This window comes from Pseudophryne corroboree, chromosome 2 (genome assembly GCF_028390025.1).
Source record: "Pseudophryne corroboree isolate aPseCor3 chromosome 2, aPseCor3.hap2, whole genome shotgun sequence".
NCBI lineage: Eukaryota > Metazoa > Chordata > Amphibia > Anura > Myobatrachidae > Pseudophryne > Pseudophryne corroboree.
Genome location: NC_086445.1, coordinates 548,614,596 through 548,629,054, shown reverse-complemented (window position 1 = coordinate 548,629,054; position 14,459 = coordinate 548,614,596).

Sequence of the window (14,459 nt, the reverse complement as noted above, 5' to 3'; positions counted from 1 at the left end):
TAGCGAGCTGGCCAGGAGCTACTCCTCGCTCCCTGGCCCGCAGCGGCTGCGTATGACGTCACGCAGCCGCTGCGGCCCGCCCCCCGTTCACCCCGGCCACGCCTGCGTTGGCCGGACCGTGCCTACAAAATGGCAGCCAAACGCCGCCGTTTCGCCTCCTCCCGCCCATCGATCGCCTCTGCATGTCAATCAGACAGAGGCGATCGCTGTACTGCCACGGACGTCGGACGTCCCGCTTGTGCAGGCACACAAAGGCGCCAGCGCATGCGCAGCAGGGACACATTCGCTCTGCTGCGTGAAAACGCAGCGAGCGAACGGGTCGGAATGACCCCCAATGACCACAATATTGTTTACAATCAACATTTCCTGTCTAGCAATGACCATAATAGTACTGACGTGCAATGACCAGCATTTTATACCCAGAAATTAATAGCAGATTAATGTACCCCATACTCCTCAAAAATATTTCCATGTTTGCTCAGTTAGTCACTGTATTATACTTTTAATACCTAAAGTAACTTTCCCCTTGGGCAAGGTGGTGTAAGAGACAGGAAATGTTAGGAGGAATACTGGTTGCTTCTTTCCTCCAAATTTTGAGCACCATCCAAAATAACAATTCAGACATAGTAAAAAAAAATGACCACACTACTGACAATTACATTTCAGAGACTTCGGGATAAGAGAACCTTTCCTGTGTTAGTACTCAGCTATTTTAGAAAATAAGGATAATGGGATATTATAAATATTTTACAGTGATAATTTATAAAGTAGAAATAGCAGTTAAAGCTGGGTGCACACTATAAGATATATCATACAATATATCATTCTGAAGTGGACTAGAAAGAGTTATCGCACACATCATATAGTGTGTACCCCCGATCTGTCATTCCCGGCTGTTGTTTATTAACTCGTTCCATTGGATGTGCTGCAAATGCAATGGAATGATTCCACAGCTGATGCGTTGTTGTTATATGCAGCGTTTAATGATACATTGCAGCATTGCACCAACTTGCAATAACCCCCTTCATTGCCAAGTCTTCTATTAAACCAGGGGTGGGGAACCTTTTTTCTACCGAGGGCCATTTGGATATTTATAAAATCCTTTGGGGGCCATACAAAAATTCTCAACTTAAAAAATGACCCTGCCCCCCAGTAGGTCTGCCCCTTAGAGGTACTGTGTGTGTGCGCCGGAGGCGCGCGCGCCGAAAAATGGGTGTGGCCAGTTAAAATGGGATGTGATACACATATGCCCCCAATAGTGCAGTGCCAGATCCACAATTGCCCCCACAGTGCCAGGTATATAAATGCCCCTCACAGTGCCAGGTATACAAATGCCCCTCACAGTGCCAGGTATACAAATGCCCCTCACAGTGCCAGGTGTACAAATGCCCCCCCACAGTGCCAGGTATACAGATGCCCCTCACAGTGCCAGGTATACAAATGCCCCTCACAGTGCCAGATATACAAATGCCCCTCACAGTGCCAGGTGTACAAATGCCCCCCCCCCCCCCACAGTGCCAGGTATACAGATGCCCCCACAGTGCCAGGTATACAAATGCCCCTCACAGTGCCAGATATACAAATGCCCCTCACAGTGCCAGGTATACAGATGCCCCCACAGTGCCAGGTATACAAATGCCCCCCACAGTGTCAGGTATACAGATGCCCCCACAGTGCCAGGTATACAAATGCCCCAACAGTGCATACAGATGCCCCCACAGTGCCAGGTATACAGATGCCCCCACAGTGCCAGGTATACAGATGCCCCCACAGTGCCAGGTATACAAATGCCCCCCACAGTGCCAGGTATACAGATGCCCCCCACAGTGCCAGGTATACAAATGCCCCCACAGTGCATACAGATGCCCCCACAGTGCCAGGTATACAGATGCCCCCACAGTGCCAGGTATACAGATGCCCCCACAGTGCCAGGTATACAAATGCCCCCCACAGTGCCAGGTATACAGATGCCCCCCACAGTGCCAGGTATACAAATGCCCCCACAGTGCATACAGATGCACCCACAGTGCCAGGTATACAGATGCCCCCACAGTGTCCCCCCCCCGTGCTACTTACCGCTCCTTTCGGCGGGACACGGAGGAGAGCGCGGCTATGTTGGGTGGCGGCGTGTGGGACTTGAAACCAGCCGCCGGTTCGAGAGCCAATCAGAGCTCGTGGACCGCCAGCCGCGGCTCCTGATTGGCTGCCGGCCCGCGAGCTCTGATTGGCTCACGAACCGGCGGCTGGTTTCAAGTGCTTCACGCCGCCGCCGCGCTCTCCTCCCTGTCCTGACACTGACAGCTGAGACACGCTGCAGCCGGACTGAGCGGCGGCGTGTCTCACTGGGAGAAGCGGGTGGGCCGGAGCAAACGGCTTCGCGGGCCTTATACGGCCCGCGGGCCGGAGGTTCCCCACCCCTGTATTAAACTGACATAAATTCTGATTGCTATACTGTAGACCAAAGGGGTCATTCCGAGTTGATCGCTCGCTAGCAGTTTTTAGCAGCCGTGCAAACGCTATGCTGCCACCCACTGGGAGTGTATTTTAGCTTAGCAGAAGTGCGAACGTTTTTATCGCAGAGCGCCTGCAAAAAAAATTTGTGTAGTTTCAGAGTAGCTCAAAACCTACTCAGCGCTTGCGATCACTTCAGACTATTCAGTTCCGGATTTGACGTCACACACCCGCCCAGCGTTCGCCCAGCCACGCCTGCATTTTCCCTGGCACGCCTGCGCTTTTCCGAACACTCCCAGAAAACGGTCAGTTGCCACCCAGAAACGCCCCCTTCATGTCAATCACTCTGCGGCAACCAGTGCGACTGAAATGCATCGCTAGACTCTGTGCAAAACTGCATCGTTCGTTGTGCCCATACATCGCGCGTGCGCATTGCACCGCATACGCATGCACAGAACTGCCATTTTTTAGCCTGATCGCTGCGCTGCGAACAAATGCAGCTAGTGATCAACTCAGAATGACCACCCAAGAGTCAGATGAGATTAAGGCAATCAATCACATACTAGCCCACCCAGTAATAATTATACAACAGATAAAACAGTGCTCACCCATTTGGACGCTGTGGACCCATGCAACTGATCACAGCGTATATTGGCCCTCATTCCGAGTCGTTCGCTCGGTATTTTTCATCGCATCGCAGTGAAATTCCGCTTAGTACGCATGCGCAATATACGCACTGCGACTGCGCCAAGTAATTTTACAATGGAGATAGTATTTTTACTCACGGCTTTTTCATCGCTCCGGCGATCGTAGTGTGATTGACAGGAAATGGGTGTTACTGGGCGGAAACACAGCGTTTTCGGGGCGTGTGGATAAAAACGCTACCGTTTCCGGAAAAACGCAGGAGTGGCCGGAGAAACGTGGGGAGTGTCTGGGCGAACGCTAGGTGTGTTTATGACGTCAAACCAGGAACGACAAGCACTGAACTGATCGCAGATGCCGAGTAAGTCTGAAGCTACTCTGAAACTGCTAAGTAGTTTGTAATCGCAATATTGCGAATACATCGGTCGCAATTTTAAGAAGCTAAGATACACTCCCTGTAGGCGTAGGCTTAGCCTGAGCAACTCTGCTAAATTCGCCTTGCGATCGATCAACTCGGAATGAGGGCCATTAGCCTGTGTATGTCTAGTGAATTTTTAGTACATGTTAGTTTAAGTCTGTCAGAATGATTGGCTATTGGTAACATGTTGCTCATACTGTAACGTTTTAATGCATAGCGGCAGGGAACTGCGATAGGGAAGCTACAGAAGCACATCACAATCTGTAGCTACAGTGTAATACAAAAAATGCCGTGAATGATTCCAATATGGTGCTACTGAAAGCTAGAGAGCAACCGCATTGAGATTGATTTCATTAGATGCCCATTAACTAGATTTCCCATATTTCTATTAAAAAAAAAAAGTTAAAAGCCAGCAATGTACTTATCAGTGATGTGTAAAGATTGAAATGATGATGGACTGTGGCTTTCAAATTATTAAAGAAAAAACAACATCATGTTTATTTTATCTGCCCATAAAAGTCTAGCAGTTCTCCATGAATATGCAAACTGATTTGGTTTAATTAGCATGATTGGCTTCTGCAGAAGCAGAGTCGAATGTGTTTAGAGGGATATGAGGCAATCACTAATGAGGTCAGGGTAATGGGCTTGTAAAAGAAAGCTTCAACTGCTGGTCCATCTGCTACACAACCAACATAAAATCATACAGTATGTCTCTATTGAATCTTTTCTGTGATTGTAAGAGGAATCGTAGAGAAGTAGGGATGGTAATGAGCCGCCATAAACATGTTGAATGGGCATGCAAAGGTTGATACTGGCTGCGCTGGAACTTTGCTCATTGTTGGAAACTAATTCAACAATTTGGTTTTCATATACAGTAACTCATAAAATACCTTATATTATCCATATTTGACCTCAGGCATATACATTGATCTCTGTGTGGGATGCAGGTCTGATGCCTATAGTCACTATGTCAGCAGTGACTCTGTAGACACGAGAAAGCCTGCGCCAAGATGCCAACGTGGTTATAATGATACTTACAGCCTCCTCTCTGCTGGGTGCCAGCGGCTGTGCAGAACTGTAGAGAGTCTGAATGCGCCTGCGCAGATCTCCAGGAAAATGGTGCGGGGGCCATATTCCCGGCGATTTCAGCAGCACTTCTGCCATCGGCGCGGGACGCCGGAGGGGTAAGTATTAATAAAATGGGTGCAACTGGGATTGTTTGGCAAACATTTTTTTTATACTGTAGGCACCCTGATTTATTTACTGATTTGAACTAAATGTGTTGACAGTATATGCTATATATCTGATTGGTTGTATTGGATCTACTATTGGACTTTAAGACCCTGAGGAATTGTTCCCTTTACATTGGAAGTCACTCTGGATATTGTCTGAGATTCAGATATGCCTGATTTTATTCCACTTTTGTATACATAAGTCAGCCAGACATATTAGTGCCCTGGACAAGAGAAAGCCTGACCCCCTCCCCCTGCACCACCCCACACGCCATCATGTTCTGTGGCAACAATGGCATCAAGCCCTGGGCAATGGCACCAACTGCACCGCTCTCAGTACGGCCCTCATTCACATTAAGGAAGGAAGGAAAACCTTCTTTTGGGGGAGGAAAACTTCTGGACCCAAAATATTGTTTTCAGATAAACCTGGCTTTGTGTGACAGTTTCACTTCAGTTTTCAACTCTAAACTGATGACTATGGGGGTCATTCCGAGTTGATCGCTAGCTGCCGTTGTTCGCAGCATAGCGTTCAGGCTAAAAATCGGCATTTCTGCGCATTCGTACGGGCCGCAGTACGCACGCGCAAAGTACTTTCACACGAAACTATGCTGTTTTACACAAGGTCGAGCGACACTTTTCAGTCTCTTTTGATCGTTGAGTGACTGATAGGAAGTGGGTGTTTCTGGGTGGTAACTGAGCGTTTTCCGGGACGTCAAAGCAGGAACTAAACTGTCTGCAGTGATCGCAAGGAAGGAGTAGGTCTGCAGCTACTCAGAAACGGCATGAAAATTATTTCGAGCAGTTCTGCCAACCTTTCGCTCGCACTTATGCTAAGCTAAGATACACTCCCAGAGGGCGGCTGCCTAGCGTTTGCACTGCTGCTAAAAGCAGCTAGCGAGCGATCAACTCGGAATGAGGGCCAATGTGTGGTGGATTCAAAACATTAACACAACAAACAGCATGCGACTTCAACACTCTTACCTCCCACATCCACGGTATGTTTTCTGGTTTGACAGAATGTAGGGTGACACTTTGTAAAATGGTGGCAGTCCAGCATTTTAACCTTTAGTAAGTAATGAGATTTCAAAATTGTAAAAAAAAAAAATTACCTAATTACCTATCAGGCGTTAACACATAAAATCTGAGATAAGTTCCCGGACCTATGTGTTATCAGGCTATTTATCGGGGATTTCTATTTGGGTCTGCTCAGGGGATGCATTAGAGCAGGGGTGGGGAACCTTTGGCCCTCCAGTTGTTGCTGAACTACACATACCAGCATGCCCTGCTACACTTTTGCTACTTGGCCATGCTGAAACTGTTGCAGGGCATGCTGGGATCTGTAGTTCAACAACAGCTGGAGGGCCGCCGGTTCTCCACCCCAGCATTAGAGAGACTGATTGTGCTCCTTTGTAACTTCTTTGTAACATCTGGCCACTGGTCTTCTGGCCGATTCTGTGGAGGGCAAAATGGAGGAATGATTTATACTTCCACAATACAGACATGTTATTTTATCATCTTTGTTGCCTTTCTTTCTTTATTCTTATATTTCTTCTGTCCTTCATTCTGACAGATGAATGTCATATTAATTAGTGATGAGCGGGTTCGGTTCCTCGGAAACCGAACCCCCCCGAAATTCACCCATTTTACACGGGTCCGAGGCATACTCGGATTCTCCCGTATGGCTCGGTTAACCCGAGTGCGCCCGAACGTCATCATCCCGCTGTCGGATTCTCGCGAGATTCGGATTCTATATAAGGAGCCGCGCGTCGCCGCCATTTTCACTCGTGCATTGGAAATGTTAGGGAGAGGACGTGGCTGGCGTCCTCTCCGTTTATTAATGTTGCTGCAAATATTTGTGCTTATTGCTTAATTGTGGGGACTGGGGAGCAGCTGTATTATATAGGAGGAGTACAGTGCAGAGTTTTGCTGACCAGTGACCACCAGTATACGTTGTCTGCCTGAAAAACGCTCCATATCTGTGCTCAGTGTGCTGCACATATCTGTGCTCACACTGCTTTATTGTGGATACTGGGGACCACCAGTATATTATATAGGAGGAGTACAGTGCAGAGTTTTGCTGACCAGTGACCACCAGTTAACGTTGTCTGCCTGAAAAACACTCCATATCCTTGCTCAGTGTGCTGCATATATCTGTGCTCACACTGCTTTATTGTGGGTACTGGGGACCAACAGTATATTATATAGGAGGAGTACAGTGCAGAGTTTTGCTGACCAGTGACCACCAGTATATAGCAGTACGGTACGGAAGGCCACTGCTCTACCTACCTCTGTGTCGTCAAGTATACTATCCATCTAGATTCTATACCTGTGGTGCATTTTAGTTTTGCAGTTTGCTGACAGTGACCACCAGTATATATAGCAGTACGGTACGGAAGGCCACTGCTCTACCTACCTCTGTGTCGTCAAGTATACTATCCACCTAGATTCTATACCTGTGGTGCATTTTAGTTTTGCAGTTTGCTGACAGTGACCACCAGTATATATAGCAGTACGGTACGGAAGGCCACTGCTCTACCTACCTCTGTGTCGTCAATTATACTATCCATCCATACCTGTGGTGCATTTCAGTTGTACGCAGTATATATAGTAGTAGGCCATTGCTATTGATACTGGCATATAATTCCACACATTAAAAAAAGGAGAACAAAAATGTGGAGGTTAAAATAGGGAAAGATCAAGATCGACTTCCACCTCGTGCTGAAGCTGCTGCCACTAGTCATGGCCGAGACGATGAAATGCCATCAACGTCGTCTGCCAAGGCCGATGCCCAATGTCATAGTAGAGAGCATGTAAAATCCCAAAAACAAAAGTTCAGTTAAATGACCCAAAAATCAAAATTAAAAGCGTCTGATGAGAAGCGTAAACTTGCCAATATGCCATTTACGACACGGATTGGCAAGGAACGGCTGAGGCCTTGGCCTATGTTCATGGCTAGTGGTTCAGATTCACATGAGGATGGAAGCACTCATCCTCTCGCTAGAAAACTGCAGTGCCACTCCTAGATGGGCCAGGTGTTTGTGTCGGCCACTTGGGTCGCTTAGCTTAGTCACACAGCGACCTTGGTGCGTCTCTTTTTTCTTTGCATCTTGTGCTGTTTGGGACTATTTTTTTGAAGTGCCATCCTGTCTGACACTGCAGTGCCACTCCTAGATGGGCCAGGTGTTTGTGTCGGCCACTTGTGTCGCTTAGCTTAGTCACACAGCGACCTTGGTGCGTCTCTTTTTTTCTTTGCATCATGTGCTGTTTGGGGACTATTTTTTTGAAGTGCCATCCTGTCTGACACTGCAGTGCCACTCCTAGATGGGCCAGGTGTTTGTGTCGGCCACTTGTGTCGCTTAGCTTAGTCACATAGCGACCTTGGTGCGCCTCTTTTTTTTCTTTGCATCATGTGCTGTTTGGGGACTATTTTTTTGAAGTGCCATCCTGCCTGACACTGCAGTGCCACTCCTAGATGGGCCAGGTGTTTGTGTCGGCCACTTGTGTCGCTTAGCTTAGTCACACAGCGACCTTGGTGCGCCTCTTTTTTTCTTTGCATCTGGTGCTGTTTGGGGACTATTTTTTTGAAGTACCATCCTGCCTGACACTGCAGTGCCACTCCTAGATGGGCCAGGTGTTTGTATCGGCCACTTGTGTCGCTTAGCTTAGCCATCCAGCGACCTCGGTGCAAATTTTAGGACTAAAAATAATATTGTGAGGTGTGAGGTGTTCAGAATAGACTGAAAATGAGTGTAAATTATGGTTATTGAGGTTAATAATACTATGGGATCAAAATGACCCCCAAATTCTATGATTTAAGCTGTTTTTGAGGTTTTTTTTGTAAAAAAAAACACCCGAATCCAAAACACACCCGAATCCGACAAAAAGTTTTCAGGGAGGTTTTGGCAAAACGCGTCCGAATCCAAAACACCGCCGCGAAACCGAATCCAAAACCAAAACACAAACACAAAACCCGAAAAATTTCCAGTGCACATCTCTAATATTAATACTCATGAATTAATTCTTTAAAGTCATCCAATAGATCAATCCATGCTAATTCATCTTTTTACAACTTACTGTTCATTCACATCTGCTGCTTTCAATTCCAGGTCGTCCATCCAGCAATGGAATACAGTCACATATTTAAACAGTAAATGATTACCTTGCTGTAGGTGTGACAGATTGTCCTTGGCAGTGGACACACTATGTGGCTCATCAAATGCCCCAGCAAATGCCTACAAAATGGGAGAGTGAGTGCAAGCCTTTAGGAACAGATATAGGGAGTAGACATGAGGATGCATCAGTGGGAGAAACACTGAATGAACATTGAGAAAGGAACCAGGAGAGAACAATGGGCGTAATTCAGACCTGATCGCTAGGCTGCGTTTTCGTACAGCCTGCGATCAGGTCAAAACTGTGCATGCGTATGCACCGCAATGCACAGGCACGTTGCATGGGAACAAAGTGGATCGCTGCTCAGCGATGGGTTTGTGCGGCGGATCCGTTCGCATGGCCGTTTGCTAGGAGATTGACAGGAAGAAGGCGTTTGTGGGTGGCAACTGACCGTTTTCAGGGAGTGGTTGGAAAAACGCAAGCGTTCCCAATCATTTGCAGGGAAGGCTCCTGGCGTCAATTCCGGCCCCGGACAGGCTGAAGTGATCGCAGCGGCTGGGTAAGTCCTGTGCTGCACAGAGACTGCACAAGATCTGTTTGTACAGCTCTGCTACACATGCGATCGCACACTTGCAAAGCTAAAATACACTCCCATGTAGGCGGTGACGATCTGATCGCAGCAGTGCAAAAATAGCCTGCTAGCGATCAGATCTGAATTAGGCCCAATGTTTGGTACAGAGAAGAAGAGGGTGTCAAATGTATCAAAAGGGTCAGGAAGCTTAAAATTATTTATAAGAAAGGTACCTTTGACTTAGCTCTTAATAGATCACTGTTACTTTAGTGAAGGATATTGTGCTGGGGTGTAGAGTGTTGGAAGCCCTATTGCAAAGTGCCAGGAAGAGAATGAACAGAGGGAAAATCTAAAGTTGTAGACAGAGTGCTCAAATAGTGTGAAATCAAGGTGAGGAGAGAATCTGAATAATACCTGGAGAGTAGGCTCACAAGTTGCGTTTTTAAGAGGAAAGGAAGGGTGCCAGTGGAAAGGGCAGGTTGGAGATGTAAACTTAGTGCAGGTACATTTTATGGGGTGAAGGGGATGAGATTTTTGAGAAATGGATCAAGGGAATAGGCTGAGGGAGGACAGAAAAGAGAAATGTGAAATAGAAGGTGGTAGTGTAAGATGATGTTTCTGGTGGCAAAGTCATGTGCAGTGAGGGAAGGGTGCATTGTTGGGAAGGCGAGAGTAGTGAGCTGACTGACAAAACGATAATGGGGTTAGTCAAATGGATTTATATTAGGGATCCCACAAATGTTTGTTTGAGACAAGAAAGAGCTGTATAGGAAGAATTAAGGATACGTTTGTAATTGTAATCTGTGTGGGAGCGAGAATTTACAGGAGAACTTTTGCAGGTGGCAGATCTGTGTGGAATGTCAAGACAGGAGTTTGGCTGGAGCTGTCATGTCTGGGGATGAAGTGAATATTTAGTAGTACAAAATTCAAATAGACTGTAGCATCAAAGGAGGGCAAGATAGAAACAGATGAGAGGAGTGAGTGGTTCAATTGAGGCTGTGTGAGCAAAGTGTGGGCTGGGGTGGAGAAGGCACAATAATGTCGGTGAAAATAAAGTTGGTCAGAGAGTGGGGAGGTCAGGATTGAGAAGCTGGAGATGGCACAGTATGTTAGGAGGGTCACCTGTATATACAGTATTCACATACATATGAATTACACATACACTCGTATTTTCTGCAGTGCAAATGCTTCATGCCTGAATGATGAAAATGGTAAATATTTTATTGACTTTGTAGCATGTACGTTATAGCTGATGAATTATGTACTGTAATATTAAATATCCTAAAAGAGTCAAAGAGCAATAGTGCACACAAACATGGTGTATAACTATTTTTTTTTTGTGTTCATCATGCTTATGATTGTTAAATGACAAACAGCTTAACAAACAGATCCACGCTAACAATGAGACATGCATCACAAGATGAAGTGGTGGAATGACTATGTCCTGCGTGGTGTGCTGTCAATCAGCAATGTAATGAGTACAATGCTTTCCACAAAAAGAAAAAATGTACTGGCTTGTGAAATGACAGCATGCAAACAGAGCATATGCTGATATATACTGTACCCACACACACTCATTTCAGAATGCCATACCAAGTACCTCCTGTACAGTGGGTGCACATATGAGAAACTCTTGTCCCTTTCCCAGATGCTATAAAGAGCACCTGTCAACGGTACATTGTACAGATATGCAAATCCATTACACATAACTAACATGTTACATTTACTGTTTGTTACAGTTATATAGTTATATATTAGATTTACATTAGACTTCTGCATGGTCATCTATTTATAGACCATTTTTAAATATTTGTATTTCTGATACACGAGCCTGCTCAGTATAGTCAGAGATGGACGCTACTGCTGCCGCAGCTGCAATTATGTGCGCAGATACTGTGGACAATATGTAAATGAAGCAGAATGGATTTGTATTGAGATGCCCACCAGCAACTTTGCTTTTCCCAGTGACTGCATACAGTAATGCAGCATTGCTCGCAGATCAGTCAGTTATTAGGCTCCTGCGTAGCCCTCTAGTCAAAGAGCATGGCTGCCGGAAGTGACACGCCGGAGACACTGTTACTGTCTATGGGATTGCAGATGCAGGCTGAGACAGGCCCGAATCAGTCATGACACGCCTGTGTTGTTGCTGCTACTCCCCATTACTTCCCCAAATAGTGCCTGACTGGCAATCACTTTGTGAATAACCTCTATCACAAGACCATGCGTCGTGCCTGTTTTTTTCACAGGGAGTCATTCAAACTAACACCATATTCAGATAGCATTAGTAAAGGGGTACACTAACAGTACCTCTTATTTACATTGAGAGTTTTCAGATCCCTCTGCATTCTCCTGTTCAGCCCTGCATTCCCCAGCTGCCAATGTCAATAAGAGGGAGCTGCACAGAACGACCTTGTAAGCAGCTGACCTCTCAGATCCTGGCATGGGACATCTCAATTTTACAAAACAATGTATTTATTATATTTAAACAATGTTGTACCTACAGATGTGTCCTAATACACCTAGCCTCATTGCGCCATATGTTGTAAGATGCCTGGCATGATTGAGCCGATCTGAAAAGTGCTACACCATCTTTTTCTTAATATAACAGTGAGTACGGCTGTAATTATTATTCCTTCAGTAAAACACTCTACTGGTTAAGGAACTGGGTAGTTTGTTGTCTTAATATATCCACTGGTGTGTACAGAAACTGTGCTACATTATCAAGCTTGTACTCACATTCTCAACATAAACCATTAATAAAAGTATCTAAACTTTCCCCTTATTAAAATTAATAACTTCTGCCCTTTTAAACTGTCCATATGATTCATATTGGGATGGACAGTCTGTGAAATGGTCATTTCTGGGTAGCAACCACAGGCAAATCTTTGGAGTAGTACCAAAGCATCTGCTTCCCTGTTCTTCAGTGTCAACTGATGGAATGCCTTTGCAAAAGACCAAATCAAACAACCATATATACAAGACTGCACCAGAAGTAAGTGGCTTAGAGGGTAACAAGGGGTATAACGCTCCAAACTTAGAACGCACTGTCGAAGTCAGAAAAATATCACGATGCACGCTGCCATATTTGCACCTCATACAGGTCCGCGCTTGCGCATACTCGCTGTTGCGGGCACCCGCAGGCGCACGGTATGCGCATTTACGGTAGAGTTTCTGTGCGCCCAGCGTGCGACTCAATCGTTATATATTTTCACCATATAATGTATTTTGTAGATCATGGTCCCCTTGATAGATTCTGAAAGTTTAGTTAATATAGCATGTTCATGGACAGAGAGATCCCTCTTTGTTTGATACGAAGGGTCAGACATGGGTCATACAGTGGTGTTTAGTATCCATCGGAAGAGTATTTAATTAGCAATATTCCGGTGTTGGTTTGAAGCTGATTAATCGCTTGTGCGAATAGTTATGGACATAAGAAGTTTATGTACTTTTACTATTATTTGCACTTACTTATCCATGCAGCGGGAAACCTAGTTTCCCACCCACCTGAGCAGTTGGAAATGGTCTCAGCCCACCTGTATGAATCAACCTATGACCTCTTGTTATAATGCGAAGACGAATTCCTGTGTCCAATGAACAATGAGATTGTAGGGACCATTGAATTGTATTGTGTGTAGGGCATAAATAGACAAGCCGATCATATCCAGCTCACTCTCTTCAACGGTTCTCATCACTGATAATCGGGAGCTGGATATTCAGAAAGGCGCATGCGATCGTTCCTTTGTGCGTAAGTTTTCTCCGCAATCATATTGACTTTATTGTTATTGTGAGCCATATCTCTCTCTCTCTCTCTCTCTCTCTCTCTCTTCCTCTTTCTCTCTCATTTTCCCTTAAACGTAATTGTATTGTATTGTATTTCCTGTGTAGTCATCTGGTTAGTTAGTCTATGTTATATTGTAGTGTATGACTTGTATTGTATTATTCTTTTTCAAGTATAACATTCATATAAGGCGTTAGACCCTAAGCCCGGTATTTGTGTATTTCTTAGTGTTAAGTATTCTCAGAGCGTCGGTGACGCTCGAACAGCTTTTAAGTTAATAAGGTTACACTGTGTTGCATCTACACTCTATCACTACGTAAAGGTTTTACTGCATATTACATTGTTTATGGTTTAGATATAAAGGTTTAACATTGTGAGCGTTAGCGCCGCTGGTGATCTCCTCGTGGTCCCGAGCGTCCGCTACGCTATAGCGAAACATTACGTTAGTCGGCAGTCAGTAGCCTGCCTGCCTGTGATCTCTTGGCCGTGAGCGAACGTGACGCTTGAGCGTCTCGACTACGGCTAAGCGATTGTTACGCAACGTGCGTACCCTTACGGTACTCCATACGTCAATAGCGTACAGTGTTTTTAGACCTCTTAAAGGGTTTTAAATAAGATAAATATTTAGCTTTATCAATTGGCGGCTCGTCCGTCCTTCACATATCTCTGCTAGGTAATTTCAGCAGACATTATCCATCAGCAAAGGGCGGGAGATCATATTCCTCGTAGTGCTGTCTGGATAAGCGCCTGCTTCGCTTAGTAAAGGGTGCTGAGGGAATCCGGAACCGGAGGTAAGAACAACACGCTAGTGTCTTTTAAAACTGTTTATTTCTGTCTTGCGTACGCACACACGCATATCTGCATTTCTTTTATTCGTGTATTTTCATATATCACTCTCCTGTTTGCCATTTTATAATTGATAAACGTGCTAAGAGAGATTTGTCGCTATTTCATAGTTAAAGTGTAAAAGTAATACATTAAGGGATAAATTGCAAAGCACGCACACAGCTCTACCTAAAGATACAAGGAGAGATTGGTGTGGTGCTCAGTAGATGATCGAGGATCATCTACATTGATAAACGTGTTAATTGTGTTACGGTGAATTTCTGCTTTGCGTACACGTGTTTCTAACAAAGGGCTGAGACTCGCGTACGCAACGCAAAGGCCGACGCACGCAGCGTACATTACGCAACGGAGCGTCCGGGTACGCCCACGTAACTCAAATCACACGCTAGTGTTATTTGTAACAGGCGAAAA